This window comes from Anas acuta, chromosome 2, assembly GCF_963932015.1.
Source record: "Anas acuta chromosome 2, bAnaAcu1.1, whole genome shotgun sequence".
NCBI lineage: Eukaryota > Metazoa > Chordata > Aves > Anseriformes > Anatidae > Anas > Anas acuta.
This window is the reverse complement of record NC_088980.1, coordinates 51,273,484-51,299,901: the sequence shown is the minus strand read 5'-3', so window position 1 is coordinate 51,299,901 and position 26,418 is coordinate 51,273,484. Positions and strand designations below refer to the sequence as shown.

At 41.4% G+C, this 26,418-nt stretch overlaps 1 long non-coding RNA gene across 2 annotated transcripts in view; it reads left to right on the top strand.

Annotated features, from left to right (window-relative positions):
* Positions 1 to 15,728: 15,728 nt before the first annotated feature.
* LOC137852718 (uncharacterized) overlaps positions 15,729 to 26,418 on the top strand; it is a 106,351-nt gene continuing 95,661 nt past the window's right edge. The window contains exon 1 of one of the 2 annotated variants that reach the window (XR_011094004.1): positions 15,729 to 16,577. This is a non-coding gene — a long non-coding RNA (uncharacterized lncRNA). The remainder of the gene's footprint in view (positions 16,578 to 26,418) is intronic. The other variant, XR_011094005.1, reaches the window with a different exon arrangement.

Below are 26,418 nucleotides of genomic sequence, written 5' to 3'. Positions count from 1 at the left end.
AATATGCAAGCATCGGGGACTAAATTGCTTTTACTACTCTATACATTTTTTTAAAGTACCTAGAGGCCTTCAGGTATGACTGCTAAAATAAAAATATTATTATTATGGATTTTGGGGGGCAGATGAGTTGGAACTGGAGGATGTCCCCTGTGCCTTATGGCTATTTCATGTGGTTAAGTGCACTGGGCCAAATTTATCCCCAGTCTGCTATATCTACTGTTGAAAGCACTTTGGAGAAGTGCATATTAAAGCTACATCTAAAGAAGCACTGAATTCTGAACAGGCACTCAAAGCAAGGCAATAAAATCAAGGATGTTCTCTCAGGTCAGTTTAGTTTTGAGCGAGGGGAGCAATTGCTCCATCACATTGGTCCAGTGAATTTGAAACAACATTGTGTGAAAAATATGGTAGCAAAATAATGTCTCCATGTGGGAGAAGCACTAATGCTAATCACTGGCTAGGCTGCTGCTCGGTTTTTACTTGTAGGTTTTATCCTAATTTTTTCATTGATTATTATTTTTCCCTAGTGACTGCTAAAGTAACTTTTCTACCTGTTTTTCAGGGAAATTTGAGGCCAACATTTTTGCTGGATTACCGAGGTCATGTAAAAAAATATTCTTCATTTGGCTTGTGTGCAGCAGCCTACAATGGTAGCCGGAAATCTTCATGCTGGCAAAAAAGGAGATGGGACCGAGCCTTGGAGGATGACACCAGGACCTTGGTGCCTCTAATGGGTCTGCAGATCTGTTTTAGATCTGTCTCCCATTTACTTTGGAGCATTGGGCCCTTCAGTAAGCACCTCCATGACCTTAAGGCTCAGGCAGGGTGGCATTTGAAAGAAGAAAAAAAGAGCCATGTGAAATACCACTACCAGAAAGTGAAAAGCTACAGGCAGTGGGATGTCAAGGGACCTCAAATATGCACTTGCTTGCTTGTGCCCTTGCTTGTTATTCCGCAGTGACAGGTTGAGGGAGAGGTCGCTGAGCCATTCAGGTGGGGGCTTCGTAATGTTGAGATGCATTCTGTGTATTTTTGCAACTGTAACAAGGGTAATGAAGTTATAACATAAAAACTCCAGTACCAGGCTGAGCTAAGCCATGGCATGCAGCAGAGATTGGAAATGTGCTCCCAAGCTTTTTTGCTCCCTGGAGGAGCAGGGAGCCTCGCCCAGACATTTTGCTGCTTCCTGCTGTTTTTGTCTCTTTTATTTAAGTGCTGCAAAGCAGGAAAGAGGCAGAGCTTGGGCTTGGCTGACCTTGGTTCACATCTATGCTGTAGTAAGGCCTGTGTGTGAGAGCTGAGAGGTGTGTATGCAGTTGATAGGAGTGCATGCAAGAAATGGTTTCTGTCTTTCCTGGATACCCTTGGCTACACTGGCAATGCAGCACCGCTCTTTTACCTTCTATTTCAGTTTCTGCTAGTTAAAAATGTCCCTGCTTGTAGCTGTGTAAGAAGCTTGTATCTCCTATAGCTTAGGCTTTGTATCCGGCACTGTTCTTGGCACTGGGGCTGCTTCACCAAGTAAGGGACATGATGAAATCTGTGGAGGAAAGCTCAATTTTCTATTTCCTTTTGTTTGGGCTAGAAGGATGTAAATGTTTTTAAAAACAAACAAGTGTTTTCTGTGCAGATCCTCTGCGTTCTGGGAGGCGCAAGTCCCACGTGTGATGTCTTGCTGCCCTCCTCCAACAAGGCACTTGCTGGTGGTCAGGTTGCTCCTAGAGAGGTCAAGGCAGTGCTGCCACTGACTTTAAGGCTGCATGACTGCAAACTAGAGCAGGTGTGCAACTAATTCCTAGGGGTTATGCTTGGATTTGTCCTCCTCCAGTGATGTCCTCCTCCTGGCATTAGAGCCTGCCTTCCTGCTCTCATTTCTGTTCTGCAAAAGGACAAGTGATGTTCTGCAGATTGCACAGGCAGGTACGTTCCAGGAAAGACAGGAAAGTAAAGCACCTTGGGAGAATGAAATCCTTTGGTTATCTTGTTTTGCAGGGCCTCATGCTGGATGTGAAGCACCAAGAGGTGCCCACCACCTCTACAGGTCATACCCACAAACACCTGAATGAGGAACAGCAGCAGCAGGACTGCCATGGCTGGGGTGCTGCCAGGAGATGGGCAAGACTAAGAACAAAAGTCAATACTACCTTATTTTTCCCACCTTCTTTGTTTCAAAAGATGACTTTTGCCACTTTCTTTGTCACGGAGGGCATGTTTAGGCTGCCCTCCTGGGTTATCATAGCCACGGAGGAGCTGGCTTGCAGGAGGGAGCAAAAGTTTACGTTTGTCAGAGCAAAGCGTGGAAGCATGGGATTGGAGAACACTGGGTGCTGCCATATAAGCGCTATAGCCCCAAGTCTAATGGGTAATAGAGTCATTAATTCTGCTGATTAACTTGGCCTTGGGATTCATGGAAATGACATCCACCTCCATTCTTTTTTTTTGTTTTCCTTTTTTTTTTCTTCCCTTTTTTTTTTTTTTTTTTTTTAAGCTCAAACCGTGGAACGAGGGAGCATAAAAAAACAAGCTAATTAGAGAGAAATCAGGAGAAAAGAAGCAGGGAGAAAAGAGAGACAGTCTGAGCATTAATGAGACTGATTTGGGAAGAGGATGTGACAAGCTCTTCAAAAGCATTATTGTCAAATGTGTCACTGTTTCATAGATGGCTAGCGCTACCTTTGAGCTTCATGCTGATAGTTAATGATTTGAAACTATAAAAAGATTGAAAAGGTAAAAGGGAAAATGTCAGACTCAACTGGATTTTAATGAGGACCCCCCCTCCCCACTTTTCTCTTTTTCCACGTGAAGCAGCCTTAGAAAGTACAAAAAAAGTTCACTTTACCCCTGCCCAGTCACACTCACAAGGCAAAAACTGTTTACAGAAGGGAAGGGAAAGCCTGGAGATCCATCCATCTCCCTCTGACCACCATCCATCTCCTCTTCACCAAACCATCAGCTTCTCCATCCGCTGCCAAGCGGCGGTGGGGTTGTGGCTGTACAGGCACAGGGCTGACAAAAATAAGCCAAGATTGATGGAAGAGACAGCTATAGCTCTTGTTTGTTTTTTTGTGACGTGCTGAGCAGAAGCAGTCTTCACACTGTGAAATGTAACAAAGAAATCTAAAGTGATTATGCAGGTTCATTTGTCAGTATCACTGCTCCAGCTATTGCTGTGTGCGACAATGAGATGACAAGACATTTATTGCTGATGGTTGGTTATTAGCCGCATTATAGGAAACATTAGCACAATCTAGGATACATAGACCAGGGAGACAATAGCTTTCTGGGCTCCAAACTCAGCAGGGTAGCCTTGTCATTAAATTCGGTAGTGCCAATTTAATTTTTTTTTCTTTAAATAAATTGAAAGGAAACTTTGAAAACTAAATCTGTAACCCTGCCTTTACCTTGTGACTGATCAGTGTGTTTTCTTTGGGTGCTATGTTTTGTATCAGAAAGGCCACGCTGCCCAGCAGGCCAGCCAGCCTCTTACAAAGAAGTGCAGAGGAAAAGCCTAACGATGCGCCAGCGCCTGGCTGATTCCTTCACTGCCTCCCAGCCCTAAACTCTGCAGTGCCCCTGCTGCCTCCGGGCTGGACCAGCCTCTTCTCAGCCATGGCACCTGCAAACACATAAGGAGAAAAGGCAAGAGGCACCTGCAGTAGTTTGTTATGATCTCTGTCCTGCTCTTATCTTTATTGGATCCTCCTTCTCTGTGCTTGTCCTGGTTGTGTCCTTCAGGTCCAGAAGCTGGTAACTCTCCTGTCCTCGCAAATAGCCACGTAGAGGCATTTGAAAGTGAGGGCTAAGTGGCAGAGTAATGGTTTGGCATCCCTGGCACATGTCTGGGTGACTGTCATATTTACCAAGCTGTGAAAGAACATGCCTGTCCTATGGTAAAAGCTGTATTTTTTGCAGCGGTGCAAATGCAGCCCCCAGTTCTGCAGTGAAGTGCCTGCTTTTTTGCAGCATGTCAGGTCTGAGTTTTGCAGTAAAAAATGAAATTCTGGTGGTGGTTTCTTTTCAAAGAAGGTCTTCTTTATCTAACACATTTTCAGATTGACTCAGTCAGTGAGCAAAATATTCCGTGTTTTTTTTTTTTTTTTTTTTTCCCTGATGCTCAGCTTTAGTTTATTTTGTGCTACCCTCAGATTTTCAGAATGCCCAGGATTTTGGCAGTGACAGCACTTAAATAAACTGTAACAGTTGTCCTGGGAAAGTTGGAGGTTTTGACAGCTGCATAAGAGACCATGGGACTTCAGCCCATAAAATACCAGTGCAAGGGGAATTACAGTGTTTTAAAATGTTCTATCATTTAATAACATTGTAAATAGCAAGGGGAGCTGGATTAGAACAGATTCAGACCAAAACCAAGTATCTTTAAATCCCAAAGTGAAATTTTGCTGGAATCTCTTCACTTCCATATTGGGGTGTTTAATGTTATAAAATTTGTTGTATTCTTTGCCGAATGTGTTGTCTGCTTCCCAGTCAATTTCATAGAAACTGTTTGTTTTGGATTCACTGATGATAGTGGTAATCCAAAGAGATTCACCCTTTAAGATTCACGTGTCGGATCATAGATTTTATAGCATTTTTTGAGATTTAAAAATAAATAACTAAATCAGTCGTTTCCCTCTCTAAACTACATTTAGTACATGTGAATGTGAGAGAAAAAATCAGTATTGTCTACTCTCTTAAATTTACTGAACAAGGTGATTTTGCCCTTCATCAGATGCTCTGTTACATCATCTGCCTCTGCCCAGCAATTAATTTGTCCTGAAGTGCCAAATCAATATTGTTTCCCCCAGTTTCTACATCATAGTGCCTTCCCTCATTATTTCTGCTCTTGTGTTATTTTTTCCCCCTCTTAACTTCCATCTTCCTGCTAAAATCCCGTTATTTTAATTAAATTGGAAATACCAGGGAGCTGAAAGCACTGTGCGTCACATCAGTTTCAGTGAAAGAACAAGTGCCTGTTGAGCTAGGGTCCCTTGAAAACAGATTCATCCTCCACAAGAGGGACAGATAACAATAACTGTGGTCCAGTTTCCAAAGAGAGTCAAGCTTTTGTAACAAAAAGAGCAATTAATTAAATTCAATCATGTTTGATCACGCCTCCTCCCACAGCCCCAATACCATGAGAGTTTTTGAAAGGGTAACTGATAGTTCTGAACCTGTGGTGGCAATCCAGAATCAAATAAGGTATCTACTGAGGCCATAAAGCTTGAAACTTGTCACAGAAGAGGCATCTAAACTCCCAGAAAAAAAAAAGCAATCTCTATTTGAGAGCACACAGGAATTTCTGATGAGTACGGTCTGATGAATCAGCATTTCAGCCAGTGAGTTAATGCAGCATTTGGCAGCTAAGCTAAAAAAATGCCCTTTGGCATGAACTTTGCTTCTGAGATATACGCAGTGTATCTCCGAGAAGTGGGAAGGTTTTTGAAGTTATAATGGAGGCTGTTTTAATTTGGGGCAGCCTCATTAAGGAACACTGTTTAAAAACAGAGATTTTGTTCCCTCTGGCTGTATGCTGTGCTTCACGATAAACTTGGCAATACCAAAAAAAAACACCAAAAAGCAACAATCAAGGAGAAGGTATCTATGCTTTAAGATAAAATGCGGCAAAGAGCCTGCCCTATGGCTCAGTAAGATCAGATAAGGGCTGCATGCAGCATCCCCACCAGCAGCATCAACTAGAGCTTTAAGGGGTACACTAAGATGATGTGTCAGGACTTAGTTTACATTTAAGAACAAATTTTTGAATCATTAGCTGTTAAATATCGATTTTTGTCGGTGGAGTTTTGTCATCTGAAACAGAAATGGTGGAAAACAACATAAAGAGGCAGTCAGCAATGCTGCATGTTGGTCTCCCCTCTGATAATAGCTATTTTTCTCATCCAGGTGCACACTTTGGTCTTTGTAAGGACTGAGCCTTGCTCCTGCTCTTTCTTCCTACAGAATAAGGAACATTAAGTCTGGTTTTATATAAGCTGATTGTGCAGCAAAGGCTATTGTCTGTATTTAAAATGAGGCAAAGATGGTAGACTAAGACTTCAACTTCATACCTAACAGAATTTGTAAAAAAAAGAAAAAAAAAAAAAGAAAAAAAAAGTGGAAAGTAACTCATCACACTAATAGAAAATGTAATTAATATATATATATATATATATATTGTTCTTTCCACTGAATGATACTAGATTTGCAAAAAGTATCAAGCAAGCCCATTGCAAGCAGGGCAAGAACATTTGAGACAAAGTTAGCAATAGTGTTAATAGCATTAATAATTTACTATTAATCATTACTTGTGACTGAGCCTCTGAAGATCTGCTAAAAGCAGGGCACAGCAGATCCAATACCTTAAGGATTCATGGGCTAAAGGCCCCACAGAGGCAGGAGAAAGAGATATCTCATAAAAGCACCACAGCGAGGTGCTGTGAATGTCCAGTTGGGAGCTGTAAAAGAGGTCCTGGTGGCAGCCCCTGCACAAGCAGCTTTGGTGCTCCCTGAGCTACCCTGAGCTGAGGCTACAGGACCAAGGTTAACGCCTCTTTCCAATACATCCCGTAATGTTCAAAGCTGGCCCTGAATGTTTGGGGCTGGTAGATGAAAACAAAGCTCGTGGCAGCAGTGTTGCTCGGGGTGACCCGTGGAGCTTTGCTTTTAAAGGTTAGGTGGTGAAAACACTGCTTCGCTGCCGGTCAGAGTGAGATTCTAGCTGTAAGGTCACTTTGTTTTCACGCTCTTGGAAATGTTACCTCCACCCGTCACAGGGAATGTAAATCAAGTAAAAAGCCACCCAGCAGGGTTATCGGGGTAACACTAAATCAACACCAGCTGCAACAGCTAGGGGTGAATGTAAAATTTACAGTGAGGCATATGTCTATTGCTACTGAGCGATTAACACTCTTTTCAATTAAAACATGCAAAGACTGAGTTGATTTTTTTAACGGTCTAAAGAAAAGCAAACTTGGAGGCCAAACTCATCCCGGTTTTCTGTTCTGTGTTCATGGTGCCTCTAAATCAAGAGTATATTGCAAGCTGGAAGAGGATGGGGAGGAGGGCAAACTTTCCTTTCAGCAGTTTGAAAGAACTGCTGACTAAAATCTGCATCTATCATCTTGTTATTGAAAAGTATAAGTAAAAGGTGAGAGAAAATTGTGCCTGATATGGGATGTTTAGTTGACAGACAGCTCATTGTAACAGATGTGGCTCCTTTTAAATAGCACCATAAATGAGATCCCAGAAAGACAAGGACAAAGGCTAGGAGAGAGCACTTAGACTAATTAGACAGAGAAATCCATTTCCTTTTTAACTGAATGCTCCTCTAAATGTGCAGAGATTTCCAAGTTAGGAAATGCAAGCAAAGGATGGAGGCTACAGATATCAGTTCATAATCTGCAAGGCATGAAATAACAATAGTCCCCATTTTTCAAGTACTGATCTTCAGTAGTTTGTTAAATCTGCACATCATCTCCTCACTAAAGCACCTGCAGATTAATGGCATGGCTAAAAAGCTTTTCATCCAGTGTGTGCACGTAAAAATTGTAAAGAAAGGCAAGAAATGGCCTCAAAATTTGTCCTGTGTTAGAAATTCTCCAAGTAAAGGACTGTGGCCCATAATTTTGCTTATCCCAAACTTACAGGGGAAATTAGATTAAAGGTAAAAGACACAGAAATGGTGCTATGGTTTCTATAGCAATCAGCACTCTACAAAGTGCCTTTCTGTGTGTTCTTTGTGCTGGCCACAAGATACTAAAGGCAGGATCCCTCTCATTCAGCTCCAGCTCTTTCAGCACCAGTCATTCATATTTTATTACCATTATAAATGCACGTGAGCCAAATTTTCCAGGATCCTTGCTCAGTTAACTTTTAAAGGTGGGCATCTCCAAAATTTGGTTTGTCTTGTCCAAGGGGTGTGTCTGAGACAGGCATCTCAAGGGGGTGATTCTCTCAACCTATTGCCTCCCACTGGCTACAGAAGGCAGCTGGTTCAGCTTAGCACATGTGTTTCCAGATGGGTGGAATTGGTGATTTTACGATAAGCGACTACACTTATCACCAGAAATTGAAAAAAAAAAAAATATCACGAGAGATCTGTGTACTTGCTTATTTTTGATCTTTTACAAGAGCTGTAGGAAGCTGAGTTTGGCCCTAAAGTCTCTGGGTCACCTTTAGTCTGGTTGCTGTCACTGCAGCATGGGCAGCAGTGTGCTTTCACTGCTATTGCCCATGTCAGCTGCACTGCCCAGAATGTATATAATAGTGTTAGCCAAAGGTTAGCTAAAACAGTCTGGTAAGAGAGTGAAGAGAAACTAATTGTTCCCTTTAAGAAAAAAAGCCTGAACTACTCCTTATCTCCTTACCAGAATTGGCTACTCCATAGAGGATTAGGAGTGGGAGCAGGGAACAATGAGCTCTGCTCCTTCCTACGTCTCCAAATATAGCGGGAACATGTAGGATAGGAACATTGTTTTAGGAAGGATTTGGTTCTTTTGAGTTGTGCTTCTTGGAGCTAAAGCAGTGTTTCGTGTAGAGAGCAAGACCTTTTGCCAGTATGGCAACAGGCAGCTTTCTAGACGGCCTGAAGAATAACGCAGTGTCTTAGTAACATATGAGCCAAACAAATGCTTTTTTGAGCGTAAGAGCTACCAGACTCTTGCCAGTGGTGCTTAACAGGCAAATTGCTTAACAATTACAGGAGGGGTTCTGCAACTGGGAGCTGTGCAGGTGCAGGCTCCTGGTTATAGGCCAGGCTGATTTTGCAATGCCACTGGCTAAAATTATTTTAAAGGAAAAACATGATGGAACTGCATTTGAATTGTGTCTCTGTGCTTGTATGCATGTATTTGTATACACATGCATATAAATGTGTGTGGTCATGCATAAACATAAATATGTGCGTGTTTGAACTATGCCTTGGCAGTATTTGGAGTGGCATTAAAGTGTTGCCAGGGGTGGTGGTAATGAATTAACCTCAACGGACTGCGCTGAGTTTGATGACTCTGAACCAAAACAAAGCCACCCCCAGCAATGAAGCATTCTGAAGTCACTTCTTAGTTGTCGGAACAGCACATGGGGTGGTGAAATAGTGGACATAAGAAACGCAACAATGTTGTTTTGTGTTTTCAGAAAGCATGGGATAATGTGAGCACAAAAGCATATTGCAAGCATAAGCTGGGCATGGGTCAGGATAACAGTCTCAGCTGGACTTCTCCCTGCATCTGGACAAGGGGGTGAACACACAGGACAGTATCGTCCAGACCTAGCAGCTTGTGGGCTTCATTTGCTTACACAGCCACAGAATAGGAAATGTACAGAGTTATTTATCTCCGAGTTTGATCTGAGACTGTCTTAATTGAGGTATTAAGAGAACTAACTGTAGAATAGATCTTGGTGACAGATGTCCTGTGCATTGCTATTATGTAAAAAGCCACCTTACCTCTCTGTCAGCTGTAGTATCTGGCTATAATTAGGAGAAATAATATCTGTCAAATAATTGGTTATGCACATTTTGATTAATTTCCTGAGATAATTCCACTCTTGTGCTGCTTCTCAATCTCCCCGTGATTTCTTTATTTTCTCATTTGGGGAGAGCTTCCAATTAATTAGACTCTAAAATCTTGCAAACAGCTTTGTAAATATATGCAGGAAGGTTTATTTCTTTACATTTCTGAGATAGCAGTACAAGCAACACATGGTATTTTCAAAACGTGTCCCATAAGTTATATAGTACCATTTTTACTGAAAGCGAAAAAATATGGTACAGCATCTTTCTTGAAAATTTAGTTATGAAATGAAGATGAACTCTGCTAGTTCACGAGTGCTGTAAGCCTGCTTTACTGGTGGGCTTTGCTTCAAGCAGGTGTAAGACCTTTTTGGTGAGATTAAACATTTTGAAATATGAGGCTTCTTCATCTCAATAAGTCTTTGTCAAATTCATTTGTTTTTCTTTTTAACAAGTTAACCCGCACGATTTTCAAAACTGTGAATTTGTGAATTCTGTCAGACAACGATGGATATATATTCCAAAATCTAAACAAACAAAGAAAACAAAAAACGAACCTGAAACTCAAACTTTATAAAAAGATTTATTTATTTATTTATTTTGGACCAGCTGAAAGGCAGGAAAAAGGTGTGGATAAAATCAAGGAGAAACCTTGAAACGTGTCCTTGTGCCCTGCCCACTGTGAGCACCATGGTGGGCAGAGGAGACTCTCTGTGCCAGACTGGTCGCTCCTGGTGCTGGCATGCAGTGACAGTAGCCTAAAGAGCCTCCAGTCTCACAGCAGGGTTTAGACTGAATAGATGAAATTCTGTGGCTTTGCATAAATAAAGCAATATTTAGTATCCTATTCTTTTCTGGAATAAGGGTAACTGGAGAAAGAGTGATTTTTTTTTTATTATTATTATTATTTTTTTTCCCTTCAGCAATCCTTTTTAGGCATAAGTAGTAACCACAGCCTATATTGTATGTACTCCAGTATTTGAGCAGTATTTTCAACTGCTGATGATCGTCTTTCCTTATGAAAATCTTGAAGGAGATCCTTCAGCATTTTTTGAAAGATACAATGGATTACGATATGAGTCAATCTTTATAAACATTAGATCAAAATGTGGGATGAAGTCTCAGATCCACATGTCCTCCAGCCAATTTTCAAACCCTCTCTAATGAGTCTTGAGCTATGCAGTGGTGTATGATCCCCCGCACTCCGTGCACCTTCCCTCTCTTTGCTTTTCCCCCAGGCCCTGTATGTTCGTCTGTGTGTTGCACTCCTTGCAAACTGTAATGAAACATTTTGGGCCCAAATCCTCCTGTTTGCATGCTCAGCTTCTCACCATCCTGCCTATCCCATAGTCCAGGTTTGCTGTCCCAAGTCTCTGGTGGACTCAGCCAAAGGGTAGTTGCTGTCTGTGGAGCAGCCCTGCTGCCTTTGTGGTGGCATGAAACGGCACCAGGAGCTCCGAGTGAGGCCAGTCCATCCAAGTGTGCAGAAAGTGGAATTGCCACGGCCTCCCGCTGCTGCTGTGATAGATAGTACCATAAAGTGGATGTGATGTGGTTATTAGGCTGTGATTCTGTTCATACTGAGCGGTATTGATTGGTGTTGGTTCAGTGCTTGCTACATATTTTATCAATTGACCTTGTAGATTGTATTCCTGCTCTGCTTCTTTTACTTCTAATTCTGTTTTATCTCCAGTTTTGTAGCTCCTAATTTTCCTGTGGTTGATTTCTCATGGTATTTCTTCAGTATTGTATTGCACAGAAAGACTCTCTTTACTGAAACTATTCTTTCCTTCCTCTGCTTCCCTTCCATATGCTTGCTTTTTTTTTTTTTTTTTTTTTTTTTTTCTTTTAAGATATCCACCTGCTCTTCCCTGATACATCAATTCCATTAAGAGATTCAGCTTCTAAAATATTTGTGCCCTCAGTAGAAAAAGGAAGGCTAAATGCAGGTGTTTTGCAGTAAAGCTCAAGGGTGCAGAAACTGGTTTTATAGCAGATCTCATCAGGTTGGATTTACAGAACCAGATAGTTCAATAACGTAATGCCTTCACAAACTGCTCTCCTGGCTATCCATGGAGCCTCGTGGTTACACCAGCAGAAGTTCTGGTAGCCTATTTCCAAGATGCTGTTGGTAAATATGTACTGAAAATGTGAAAGAATAATTGTAGTTAAGAGCTTTTAGCTGGGCGAAACTCACTGTGGGTATTAATTTTGGACCTTGATGGAAAATAAGGGAAACAGCATTGTCTGTTGTGTTGGTTTAGTGCTGGCCGGCAGTAAGACAAGGGAGGGAGCTAAAGTACCTGCCTAGACCCGTGCAACTTTCTATATTGCAAAGTTAGGGTTGAAATTAGGGAGATCCTGGCTCTCAGCCCACTGGAGCATGCTGCCTGTGTGTTGCAGACCCCTGGTATACAGCTCTGCTGCATCGAACAAAGGGATTCAGGTTTCAAGAAGTTCAGCAGAGAAAAAGCAAGCCTGTGCCATTCAAATAAGTGAGATATGATTCTATGATATAAATAATATACAGTTAATGCACAATGAGTGCAATGCTTAAATTCAGCAAGAAGATGCAGAGCACCAGAAAGAAGGCCACCGGCTTTCCAAACCTTTTTGTTAGCTGGAAGGGATGTAAATTGTCTAGTAGTAAACACACAAAGTGTGAAGCCACACAGACATGAATTAGGATAATTTAAGATCTCAGACTCACATGCCTGGCTGAAGTTCAGCGTTATCAATTAGAAAATGCTTTCTAGGATCTTATTAGAGCCTTTGTGTAGGAGTGAATTTGAAGCTCACAGCCTAGAAGAGTGGTAGTGGATGTCAAAAGGGGGACTGGAATTTCAAAATATATATCATTAAATTGTGATAAGGTTCCAGCTCTTTGGAAATCTCCCCCTGTGAATAGTGCATGAATGCCTGTTCCCCATGCAGTTTCATCCAATGCTCTCTTTAATGACCCAGATCATGGGAGGCTTAGTAAAGCTGAAGATAAAGCAAGTCTGAGAAAGACTGCAAGCACAATGGGGGAAAGAGAATTAAAAGTGATTTTTTACAAATTGGAGAAAATTCCTTAAAAAAAAAAAAGGGATGGAATTCCACAGAGCCTCATAAAAGTGAGTGGGCAAAAAAACATTCATTAAATATAGGATGAGAAACAGGATGGTTTCTATGAGAAATGGGATAGTTTCTTTCAGAAAGGATTGAAGAACTATGTTGGGTCACTAGCTAAGCATGTGAGAGCAATGTAAGCCTGTTGTGAAAAAGAGAAAGCCTATCCTAGGTGTGTAAACAACAAAGACACAAAATAATCCTTCTGCTTATAAAGCTATTCCATGTTCAGTAGCAGGCACTGTGTTTCAAGAAAGACATAGATCACTTGGAGTGGATGGAGTACAGCAAAATTAAGATATCTAGAAAATGTGAACTGAAGACACAGTCTAAGGGGAAAAAAGGCAAAGATTTGGGTTATTTATTCTGAGGATGTATAGACTGGTGGAGGAAATGGGACAGGATAACAGTTTTCAAGTGGAAAGAGGAGGGAATGATCTCTGTATCTGTGGTGGGCAAAACAAGAAGTGATGGTCATAAACTGCAGAAAAAAATTAGAAAGCAAGAAAAAAACAAACAAACAAAACAAAACCAAAAACATTAGGATAGAGAGGAACTGGACAAGAATATCTGGAACTTCTTTCTCCTTCAAAGAACTGCCTTCCAAAGCAAAGGAAACAAGCGCCCAATGGGAAGACTATTGAGATACAGCTTTTCCTACTATGGGACATCTTGAGGTGTTTTCCTTCTCTGCATCCTGTGATCTCTGTGTCAATGAGGCCTGCAGGAGCAATGCTGTGCCTGCAGAAAGCAGAGGATGGTTGGATGGTAAACAACAGGTTGTGTGACTCTGTGTCTGTACTTATGCCACTGTGAGTTTTCCTACCAACCATCAGCAGGCACAGCTCCTCAACTTCTATCTTAGAAGTGCAGGAACTTAGTGTTCAGGAGCTTTCATGATGGGAGCAGCACAAAGGAATAAACTTGTGCTGTTAAATAATCTGTTCTTTGTGGAATAAATAGCAAGGGTCACTGGTGGAAACATTTAACAAAGAAAAATAACTTAGAAGCACCAGGATATAACATGTCGCTGTCTTTTGTAGAAGAAACTAGATGGATTTAGTGGAATTAGTGGATTTAGGATTTAGAAGAAACTAGATGGATTTCAAGTTTCCTAAACCCTGACCACCAACCTTTTGTTGTGAAGTGTTAGCTGTACTGTCTTGGCTGCTTGTTACTTGGAAGTCCTGTCCCTTGGTTGGTGTGGTTTTGTGATGACCTAAAATAAAAAAATATACAAATCCTGTAATCAAAGGGATGCCTTTCAGTTTGATGGGATTTTCCAGAGCATTCTTGCATGTGTGGTACTCCTGCACTGTCCTGAGGAGCCTTATTCCTAGAGCTGCTTTTTCCCTAGCTCCTGTAAGCAGGCAAATTGTATGGATATTTATGCTGTGCCTAATACTGTCAGCTTTATCTGCATGATGGGCTCATCAGCTTTGAGTTTGGGCACATGTTGCCTTTAGACCTAGCTGCAGCACAGTGAAATGATGCTGCTGCTCCTCCCCACACTCCCACTAGGTAGCCTTGGGAGATCCAAAAGGAGGGATCTGCCTCTGAGCATCCCTGGGTGCCTGTCAGCCAAGCTACCTGCCACCGGCCCATCTATCCCTTGGTAGTGCTGTAGTGCCAATAGGAACAAATGTTTTAAGTAACCACAAATGAAGCTTTTGTGGAAATGTCCAACCTGGATGCATTATGAAAGGTAGGAGAGTTGCATGGACACAGGCTGTTCTCTGCCAGCTGGCCTTGCTGCCCCGGAGTGGTCCTGGCCATCCCGAATTTACTGCTACAGATACAACCTCTGTTGCCAGCAGATTCCTTTACAGCAGTAACTGCTGCTGTGGGGAGACTTGCCCTGAGGGAGGTGACTCTCCAAGATCCACACAACAGTCAACATGGTCTCAGCTAAAAAATGGCAGTCCTGAGAAACTTTCCTCTAGTTCCCAAAAGAGAATCTCATCTTCTGAGCAATGCAGGGTGGTCTGGGTGCATTATCTCCAGCTGCTTCGACAAATTCTCCTCAGATAGTGTACATCCAGGGCCTGAACTACAAGGTTTTCAGCAAACAGAAGAGAACTCTTGCACGTAACTTTGGTAGTTCAAATTACCTGCTCTGGAAGCACTTTCCTCTCCCTCTACTGAATGTAGGAAGGGGCAACTTTTATTTATTTATTTATTTGTTTGGTAATAAGCAATTAAAACTTGCCTGATTTCTGGCTGAACCGTATGCCTAATGTAACTGGTGTGAATAACTGGCTGAATAACCTATTACACCTGATGATGTAGTAATGCTGATACAATAGTCACTGTTTTATCTGACCTGAAATACTGCTGAAACCTTTGGAAACTTGGTTTACACTGAAATTCAAAATTTTTAACCTACAGGGTCAATTCCAGACTATTTAACTGAGATGAAGCTGAAAACAAATAAAATTTAAACCCATTTGCTATAAGCTCTGAATATAATGTAAAGTTGTGAGATCAAGTCTCGATCTCAGCATGGCTAAGGAAGGATGTGAATGGCCTTTGCAAACCCATCTCCTGCTCTTGTACCAACACGTGGAAGGAAGGAAGATGTGCATTTTAGAAATAGCCTTTCATTTACTGTGGTAATATTCAAGCGTGCTTGTGAAACCACTTCAGAACTACATTTAAACAAAAGAAAAAAAAATCCTACTTCAATTATCTCTGAACAGATCAGCTGGCCTGTACTGTTACAGTATGAGAACAGCAACAGAAATATTTTCACAGCCAAATCAATTGCCAGAAAAGTGTTATGGTCCATTTTCTTAAAACTGCTCTAATGTGATGAGACATATATATATGTATTTATTTCCCAGTGCATTAGAAACAAGCCAGCCGTTAGTGTTAAAGTCTTTGAGATTTTAAAGGAAATTATAATGGTCACCCCTGAGTTTTGTTCTATTGTTTATTATTATTTTTAAAATCTACCTCATTCATTGAAATGACTTTCACACTTGTGTTGTTTCATAGTGCCATATCACTGCAAATACCTGACCAATTTTGGAGTCAGACCCAAACACTTCCTTAGTTTAGATCTTTGTGTGTCTCGATTAGATGAAAAATTAGGTCACAAAGACGGCAAAGACTTCATGAGGCTTCCAGCAAAGCCAGTTTTATTACATATGAAGAATAATGTTGAAGATACCTATTCTGATGTCCCTCCAGGTTGCCTTCACTCTCAGATTTTGCAGCTTTCTCATTACCTCTGAGGTTGTAGGGCTTCTCTTGGAGGTCAGAAAGATGCACTGCTTCTCAGTGCATCCTCTAAATGCCACAAATTCTGGAGAGGTCTGGAGGGGCAGGATAGCTGAAAATGGTCCAGGAAGGGAAACTGATATCTGATAGAGTGTCTTTTAAGACTGCTGTGAGGTGGAGAGAAAAGTAAACTTGTAAGATTATGTCAAGAAGAAGTTCACATGTGCCAGGGATGGAAAACAACTGGCAAGAGGACAGGAAGAATAAAATTTGTGGGAAAAACATCTTCTAGAGCAGGAGGAAAAAGAGAAGATGATATGGTAAGAGAAGAGAAAAATAACCTCTGTGGTTTTATTTTTGGTTTGGTTTTATAGTTTTGGAGTGAGAGCCTCAAGATATTTTAAATACATTGTTTTGAATTTATTTATAATCACAGTATTGCTTCCTCAGAGCGAGGTGCTATTCAGCCTGAAAATGATGGATGATAGGTTGCCAAAGACCATTTCTATTAACTTCTTGCTTGCTTATGAGCCACCAAGGTGGGTGAAAAGAAAATGAGAATAGTTTGGGACTCTTTCTCTTTTTTCTTTTCCCTCTTGCGGGAACCACAACCAGAAAAACCATCTGCCTCCAGATTCAAAAATTGAGGGAAACCTTCCAAGGGCAAGCTATGGATTGACTTCAGGACAGACCACACTGCCAATGAGCAGCAGAGACACACCAGCCTGCAATGAAATCTAGGGTAGGTATGGCCTCAGCAGATATATCTTCCATCCATTGAACCCATTACAGCACCTCCTGATTCAGACAGTTACTAACTGCAGATGTCTGCAGGGCAAGGATTGGGTTTTGCTCTTTTTTTAATGATCCCTTCAAGCACTGATAAATTTCATTCAATCTTCTGCAATGTGAACAGGGTGTGAAATCCTACATTGCTACACAGTGGAAAGGGAACAGTGCTATCTTGTAATGTACTTATTTGTCTCTGTGAGGGATTGCTGCCAAGCTTCTGTGAATAGACGTTTTTGGCCACCCTCCCTTAAATGAACATAAACACAGAAAATTTATTCCCACAAACCCCAAAACTTCTTTCTGGTATTTCATGACATTAAAACTCACATACAAAACACGCATATACACATACAAAGTTTGCCAGGAATAAAACCGCCTTTTTGCGGCCACAACATCTTTCCCAAAACCTCAGAAAAAGCCTGAAGGTTAAGTTACAAGTTAACTGATAACTGAAGTATTAGTTTCCTCAAACGTTTGGGATTTTTTTATATCTCTGTAACTGTAAAGTCATTACCATTTTGAAAGACAAAATCAAAATCTAACCTTAAAAATACTGTGCATATCCTGTACAGCTATATTAAGCCTATTTCCGAGATGGAGGAAAAAGAAGAGAGTAGTTAAGTCCAGCATTTAGAAAGTAGGTAATAGTTCACATTCCGTATTTGGAGTAGGATTTTTATTAAAAGAAAAGCAAATAAAAATGATAGATTAAATGTTCCTTGCATTTTTATAAATCTGCTGTTCTCCAAAGAAGGCCAGGCATTTGCTTGGAGTGTGTGCCTGTGCCTATGAGTAAATGTGTGTGTGTGTGTATGTGTGCGTGCACATTATGTCTTTTTCTATGTACAGGGCATATTTCCAGCAGCGGCAGGTAGTAGAACTGATGAGTACAAGATGAGAAAAGGCTTTGGTGATGAATGATCAAATTTTCAGAAACATCTCACCTCATTTGATTTGTTCATAAAATCCATTACAAGAATAAATAGTATTTTCTTACCTCAGGCATTCTGCAGTTCTTGGTCACAGGATGATGGTTTTCTGCAGTATCTGAAGTTGGAGGTTTGTTGTTTGTTGTCTTTTGTTAAATAGTATGTCATCTGAAAAAAATACTCACATTTTTTCTGAAAGAACACCGTGGCATTGGGGAGCTGACAGCATCATCAACCAGTCAGCAGCAGTGTATAGGTAAGGAATTTATATGAAGAACTTCCTAGCTAGAGAGATCTATTTAATAACCAGGGGTGGGAGAAAGAGGGTGAAAGACCCGAAGAAATGATTGTGCTGATATAAATGTCTTTGCTGACATTTTTTTTTCTCTGAAAATAAGAGCTTCTTGAATAGCTTGTGCTGTCCATTTCAATTAGCTTTGGTCGGGCTGAGGGGAAAGTTTAGAGCCATGCAAAGGAAAGGGTTCTGCAGTTCGCAGAGGCTGAACCACTGCAGTTTTCTGCAGATATTGCTTTGCAATTTAATACCAGAAAGTACTGTCTACTGCTACTGCCATTATAGGCTGCTCCTTTTAAAATACTCTTTGTCCCTTGTGAAGCAGTAAAGAATATGAATGGTCTCCATTTTATTCCTGTAACCAGCCTCCGACAGAAAGTGCTTTGAGAGTCCACCATTCTGCACTGGCTTGTAAGGCGGTTGATGAGGTTTTCTGTCTTTACTCACAGTACACTACCGGATGCAGCAGCCTGTCTCGGTTCCTGAGCCTGGGAGCATGTTTTTTTAGGGTGATGCCCAAGTGTGTACCTCTGCAAGGGAAACCCAGGCCCAGTGAGAGCCATGGTCTATATCACAATTCCCCATGTCCTCCAGACTCTGATATATATCTCAGCAGGTAATATTGATGCAGCCATAGTGACTGGCATTTGCATTAATTACAGTGCATTAATGATTAGGCTCCAGAGAGACTCACAAATAATTAAGCTTATTAATATATGGAAGGCTTTACAATGTTGGGAGCCTTTATCAGGGGCTTAAATCTTGTTTCTATGACATTCCACTAGGGAAGTTTGTGTCGCTCTTAGATCAGTCAGATGCTGAGGTTTTCCCTTCTCCATCTTGACAAAGTTAGGTCAGTGCTGTGTCACATGAATTTCTGTGCAACATAACAACTGTGCAAATGTGTAACTGGAAAATCTTCAGAAAGATGTGTGTGTGCTTGTGCCTCCCAAGGGGCCACAGCACATGGGCAGCATGCAGCCACGTGTTGCCCAAGGAGACTCGGTGATGCTTTCTGCTGTGCATTGGTCCAGGTGGTTTCCCTGTAGGGGACGCAGCATCATGGCTAACTGCAGGGCTCAGATTGCTGTCTATCATTCAAGGTTGTTTCAGGCCAGGCTCTGCCTCTTCCCCATGGGGAATTTGTCTGGCAAACTCTCACTGCACCCTAAAAGCTCGTTTCCCCAGCAGACTCTGACAGAGTGTTTTGCTGCTGGTACCCATCATCTCCTGTTCCTTTGCCAAGGATCAGTGAGCCCTCTCAGTTTTTAAAGATTGACACCTGTGCCTTACATAAATGACAAATTCTTCTACAATTTCCGTCTCTTCAGATACGCAGCAACTTTAAAACAAAACCGTCTTCTGTTTCTTTTCCTATTTGCAGTGAAGCACCATTCTAAATCTTTTCCCCTTATTTACAGGTTTCTAGAGAATTTAATCTCTAGCGTAGATTTTACTGCTTCATTATCTTCTTAGATATTTGCTTAATTCTTTTGACTGCTAGAACCATATGTTGTGTGGTAGTCACTGAGATGAGGAGTCAGAAAGAGGTTAAAAGTACACATTAAAAATACAGTATCCATAGGTCTCATTGGGAAAAATGCTATTGATCTTTTGTCAGCCATTTAGGCTTCTTTATGTGTAGTTCTGCCTAAAACATCTTCAAGGAAGTGCTTAGAGAATGAAATTTTAGGTCATGAAAGATGAAAAAGCTGAGATAAAGATAAAATCCTTTGTTTTTAAGAGAACAGCACAGCTCTTGTACCAGGCCAGGGGCCACATAGTCTTCCTCTTGTGGCTTCATCTACTGAATTCGAAGGAGTCGTGCATTGCTTGGAGGGTGGTGGTCAAGCCCTCACACCCATGGTGGGCATCGGAGAAACAGCACTGGGGAGGGCCAGTTGGGCCAAGACGGGCTCATTGGGTCTCCCAAGCTGCCCAGTTTCTTTGTAACATGGTCCTTGAGCCAACTCTGCCCTTGCAGATTCTCAGGCTTGGCCTGCAGTCAGTCTTCTGGCATGTCCCACATGCCACTTGCAGATGGCGGGCAAATGTACCTGTCAGGAAGGCTGAACCCTGTGGCTGAAGTTTGATTGCTGTGCTGTCAGTGAGATTGAAAACAGTCAGCTGCAGTCTCAGCAGTTTGGGTTAAATGTTTTAAATTTTATTGTGAGTGGGTTGACATAGCATATTCAGACACCAAACTCTCCGTGCTGAAGAAGCTGAACTTCCCTCTCCACTTCTCCCCCTTTCTTAACTTGCTTTTTTGGCAGTAGTTTCCAGAAAACACATCTGCTACCCTTGGCAACTAAAGGCACCTTCGTTTTCAGATAGATTCTGTGTAAATACCAAACAAAACATATATTATAGATGCTTGGCTTGGGTCTAGTATAAGATTTGCCTCCTAAGCTACCTTTTTCTCCTTTGGTTTATGCAGGCGTAAGGCTGTTTTTGCAGATATGTACGACTTTCCACCGAAGTGATATTTTCATATCTAATTGAGGCCTGGTGGCCACCACCAGTTGCCTCTGCTTCTAAGGGTATATATAGCCTGCAAAATGCTGTCCGGAGTGAGTACTGCTGCTATTCATTTGCCAAACAAACAGAGAGGAATACACTGCATTTTACCCAGACCTTGCTGGAGTTGTGTCAAGCCAAGAGTGTGCTCCCCTGCCCAGCAAACGTGATGGGTACACTGATCAAATGATTGCAATGAGTTGCATGCTTCATAAACTTTGTCCTTCTTCCCCTTTGGGTCTTGATTTGCCCATAAACACGTCAGGATTTTATCAAGCACTCCCAGCATCTCTCTGAAGGATTCTTTGTCCACAGATCTGCTGGACGCCCTTCCAGCTGACTGGAGACAGAGGTTACATGGTATGTTTCTGTTCTTTGACTGGATTTGTAGCATCCTTCTTCTGGGATAAATATTTGGGTTTGCAGTTTCGAAAATTGCTTACCACAAATATTTGCCTGAAATTTGCCGGTGTAGGGAATGTTTCTTCAGTAAACACATTTGCCAGCATGTTTTAAGTCAGTAAACACCACAGAGGTGTGAATGCAGTCGAACTGAAATAATTTGTGAAATAAAATAATTTGGAGAAGGCTGGAATCAGCTTTTTGTCTTGTATTTTGGGGAATGCACTTTGATTCAAACCTGGACAGGCTCCATGCAAGCCTGTGTCTTTTGGAGGGAAGGGGTATGTGTGAAAAAAGGAGTGTGTTTTTAGAGTACAAGGTGATATTTGCCCAAGCTTGGAGCATGCTGGCAGTGTACCTGTGCGTGGTATCAACCAGCCCGTGTAACTCAGCTGGGCATGAGTGATAAATCGTCATATTTTGAGGGTCCACACAGCTGTTGTTGTGGCAAGTCTTTCTGGGGGGGCCGGAGATTGGAAATGGGAGCTCTTGCTGTGCCAAGCCCTGGTGCTCAGCAGGTTGGGCACCAAGGAGTCAGCAGGACTTGACCTATTTCTGCAGTGACATGGCCCAGGAGAGGTGAGCAGACTGAGGAAGGGGAGGCCTGATGTTCCTGGTGGGGTGGCAGCCCCTGGCCAGGCCAGTGAATACAACTGTGAATGTTTTGGGATCATCGCGGCCTAGCAAGGCACCTTTGCCTTGCCTGGGATGGTGAGAGGTGAGCGAGAGCTGATGTGTGCAGTGTTGGCAGGCTGTACTAAGGACGGGGCTTGATTATTACAGATTCACACCCAGTTTTAAAGCTAATTTGCAAGCTCTAGAGGAGCAATGGCTGGTAGAGGGGAGACATCGTTATTCTTATTAGCACCGGCAGTTTTAGACCAAATTCTCTGTCTTCACTCCCCCTGAGAGTTTGCTGATTTTCAATTAAGAAATGTTGTGACTCAAGTTGGGTAAAATGTTTATTTTTGGACATGGGGACATCTTCTCTGAATGGCATGGCTAGAAACATGAACAAGAAATCTTGTTTTCATTCCAGGGCTCTCTGAAGCTTGTCAGGGCTGCCGAAGATAATCAAAACCCCATCTTATTAAAGATCCTTTTCTTTGTCAGTATGTTGTCCACTGGCAAAGTGGGAAGCTCAGCCACTGATATGCCAGAGCAGACTGAGGGCTCATAGAGAAGCTAATTATATTTTGCCTTTTTTTTTTTTTTTTTTTTTTTTTTCTTCTTTCATTGCAGAAAGAATAGTTGTGAATAAATTGGGAAAGGGAGGGTGAGGAGAACTGAGAGTTCATTAATATTCATATTTAGCCACAAGTACGCAGAAAAGGTGACAAGGAGCTGGCTCCCTGGAAACCTATGCACCTTGGCAGTAGATGGAAAATTGCATTTAATTATAGCTACCTTTAGCTCTGCACCTAATGAGCATGTTTGAAACCATGCAGGGTTGCCATATACTAAAGGAATATCCAAGACTGAAACAGAAAATGAAAACCTTTCTCCTTCTTCCCTGCTCTGCTGAATTTAAAATAATTCTGCCAAGGCCCAGGAGACCAAGTGGACTTTTATTCTTGATTTCCCAGAGATTATAACAGAAACCTATCCAGCAAAAGATATAAATCAAATAAGTTGGTCAGTAGGGGGGCACAAGTACATTTTAATGGGGAGTAAAAGAATGGAGACTTATTCCATTCTCTCTTTACCTAGTGAGTGCTGCTAGGTGTAGAGGTCTCTCTCTCTTTTTTCTTTTCTTTCTTTTTTTTTTTTTCTTTCTTTTTTTTTTTTTTCTTTTTTTTTTTTTTTTTTTTTTTTTTCTTCTCATTTCCTGCTGATTTAATCATTTTTGATAGCTTTCAGAGTTTTGTTTTTTTTTCATTATTTTATTTTTGGGGAGACTACAATCTGTGGATGTAGCTACCTTGTCTCAAGGGAAGAGAGGCACCAAGGAGATTCCTTTTACACACATTGCTCTTAGGGTTGATTTAGCATGTTAGTTCCCACAGCAACTTTAAAGCCATAGAGTCCTTCTCTGTAGCACACCAGCACAGGCAGAGGTTGAAGCCAATGGAAATCCTCCATAGTACTTCATGTGAGTTTAGAAAAAGCAGAACATGATCTGTACCTAGTCTTTCATCTAGCAAAATTCTCGTTGCTAGAACATGTCTTGAACAAAAAATTTGAAGCTGTTTTTAACCTGACAGCAAGGAAGTGATATTTGCAGTGTACACCTTGCAGAAATTATTTTCATTTCAGTGGCTGAGGCAGGGAAATTAGTACCCTGAATTACGCTTTGTATTTTTAACAGATATTATATTTTTAACACATTTGTATTTTATGGGCTGCTTCTTACCTTCACCAATGCTGGGGGCAGATGGAGCAAATCTGATGGTCAGCAAAGTACTGGTTTACTTACAGCCTGGCCTGTGAAAGTCTGAGTCAGTCACGGCTCATCCTCTGAGCTGTTCCTGGTTTGGGGTGCAGGGGGAAAGAACTGCTGAGGAAGAGCCACACACAGAGCTGGGAGCCCAGGGGTAAGCCTGCATAGCGCAGTATCAAGCTGCAAGGTGATGGTCACAACCTGGCCCTGAATCTCTTGAGTATAGGCCAGCTTTTATCAGTTTCTGTCTTCTTCTTATGATTTTATTTTATTTTATTTTATTTTATTTTATTTTATTTTATTTTATTTTATTTTATTTTATTTTATTTTATTTTATTTTATTTTATTTTATTTTATTTTATTTTATTTTTTCAAAAGTGCTGCATTTGCTTATTTCCTGGCTCTGTCCTCAGGGGTATTTGGTAAACGTTGGGAGAAACAAAAAGCCGTATAGGTTTCTGTTTGGTCTCTCTCATCTTTGGGTCTATGTATGGAGAGATGTTGCTAACAGTTTGTGTTTCATAAACATTCCTGTGCTCCTAGCAGACAGATAACGCTGGTACTTGAGAGACTCCTGGTATAAATCTCTTATGGACACACAGCAGTTACCACACTAGATGTTTTCTTCCTCCTGCTTTTTTGACGTGCATTTTGTGATTTGTCGGTTTGCAGGAACTACTCTCAGATTCAGAACCCATCCATGCCTTTTATTTTCCTTTCTTACTGGGGATGTTTTCTCCTGCTCCTACTCTTTTTTGGATTCATATGGCTTTACTAGCAGCATTACAGTCTGTTTTGGGTGATTTAGTACAGGACAGATAGAAAGGCATAAATATTATTCCCTGACAAATAAGCAAGCCTAGATATGCCTCAAAAACATTTTAGAACATTTTAAACCCTCATTCACAGGCAATTTATGTAGCTGACTACTGGGCAAACATAAATCCCTAAATCCTTCTCTTCCTTTATTTTGATCAGCATTACTTTGTTTTTCTTCTGCTTTTCTTGTCAGCTTATTTCTAAAGGGCAGTAGGTACCAACGTGCTTTCAAAAATCTTGTTATTTTGCTTTTCTAGACACCTGCATACCACAGCACTTTTTTTTTTTTTTTTTTTTTTATCTCAGTTGCTACTTACTTTGAGAACAAAAATAGACTTTAATTATGATGGAGAAGAAAGCCCTCTATGCATGTCTGTCTTTATAGGCACAGGAGGTACCTATGGTTGGATGCTGCCGTCTCTGTGCTATCTTCCATTTATCAGCCCAGACCCTTACCAAGCTGTCAGCCAAACAGAGGAGAGACAGAGTGACAGGCAGGCATTTCTGAGCAGACTTCGGGATGTGCCAGAGCTCCAAAGTGAGTCATGATGTGTGACAGACATCCAACATTGTTACCTACATATGGAGCTTAAAACGCTGCAGGATGCCTCTCCTTGGGAAAAGTAGATGGAGAGGGGCAGCCCAGGTTCTGGGGGTCCTACTGGCTGGTGCTACAGGGAAGGGGATGTTGCTGTATGTCTGTACACAATACAGTCCAATCTGGACAGATACTGGGAAATTTGCTTTGAATACTTCTTGGCCTTTCATAGTAAGGTTATTGGGCTATCCTGTGATGCATGATGTGCATCATTGCAGTTTGCTTCAGGAAAGAGAAGCAGGGAAGTCCTTTGCCAGCTACCTGGCTTGCCACTAACTCTGGTCTGAGGAAGTATGGGAAAAGTAAACAAAATAATAATAATTAAAAAAAAAAAGTGCAAATGTGAGTGATTTTTTTTCCACACTTTTGTTTAAAACAATGGGAAAAAGAGAATTTTGAATAATGCCTGGGATCAGATGAAGCAGTTGAGCCAAAAGGGAAATTATTTCAACTCTGAAAGGCTACCACTGCACTTCACTGCAGGTGCCTGAGGAGTCTGTGTGCTTCCTACAACTTGAATTGTCTTGTCCTAGATCTTCCTCTAGGAAACATCCTCCCTTGAAGACCTGAGGTGCTGCAAAATGCAGGTCTTCTGCCTTGCCAGGCCATGGCAAATCTTGCCTACCCCTTGGGGGAAAGTGAGTCAGCAAATTAGCATCTTCCTTGAGACACTTCAGCAATATTTCCATACCGATTCTTTTAATTTTTAATGACATACATGTCAGAAATATTGTCTTTTTGACTTTCTATAAAGTATGTTGCAAAAATATTTTTGTTTTGAGAATTTCTCCCATTTGAAGATATGTCAGTTCTGTGGAGGAAGAAATAGGCTTAGTGTTATTGGTGACATAATTTTCTGTCAAGAAAACAGTTCATCTTCATGGAAAAAAGTGTCAATGAGCATGGAAAAAAAGTACTTTTCTGGGCAGCCATCCTGTCACTTGTAGAGAGGAGAGGGTGAACGAAGGTCTGAACTCTAGACCTAATTCAATGTTTTCAAGTCCAAGAGGCCTTATCCTAACATGGTCATTTAAAAAGTAATGTATCATCCTTTGCAGTGGACAACTGGATGCACTCCCCCAAACTGTGAGTCTGTACAAAACAAACAAACAAAAAACGCAACAGCATTTTGGGATCCCAAGGTAGTTTCCTTCTGGTTTTGAGCCTTACAGCTTATGTTTGCAAACTCCTCATGGCATACACAGCTAGAGCATTACAAAAAATAAATATAAGAGATTTCTAATAGAACAGCCTGAGTTGGTAAAAGTGGCTTCACGTGCTCTCCTGAGAGATTTGTGAAGTGGTGCTCTCATGTGGTAACTGCAACGCATCCAATTCTTGCTGTCATCAATAAGATTTTTCTGCATTTCCTTTGAAATGCACATCATTTGTGTTAACTGTATTTTTTTTTTTTTAGTTAGAACAGCACAACTAAGCACCAGCAATGAAACAATAAAGTGAATTTAGCTTGTGGCTACAAGGTGGTACCCACAGCTGATCCCAAACCACTGTGTAAAAGCCTGGAGGAGTACATAGGGAAGTGCTCCTGAAACAGCATAGATAGAGTATCAGACTGCATCAGGCATGGGAATAGCTGTACGTACAGAATGTATTCAGCCCTCAGGCACATATCCATATGTTTGGATGCTGGTGGGTGTTTTTTAAAGTTACTGTTTTAAAGATAACCACACAGGTGGCCAACAAGCATTTGTTAGATGGCACAGCGTGAACACTGAAGCAATTTGACCGCTCGTGGGTGAGGAATAGAAGGAGAAGGAGGGCTGGGTGTCCCTTATTTTCTGGATAATGCCTATTTCCCTTAAGAAAGGGCTAATTTTTTTCTAGTTAGCT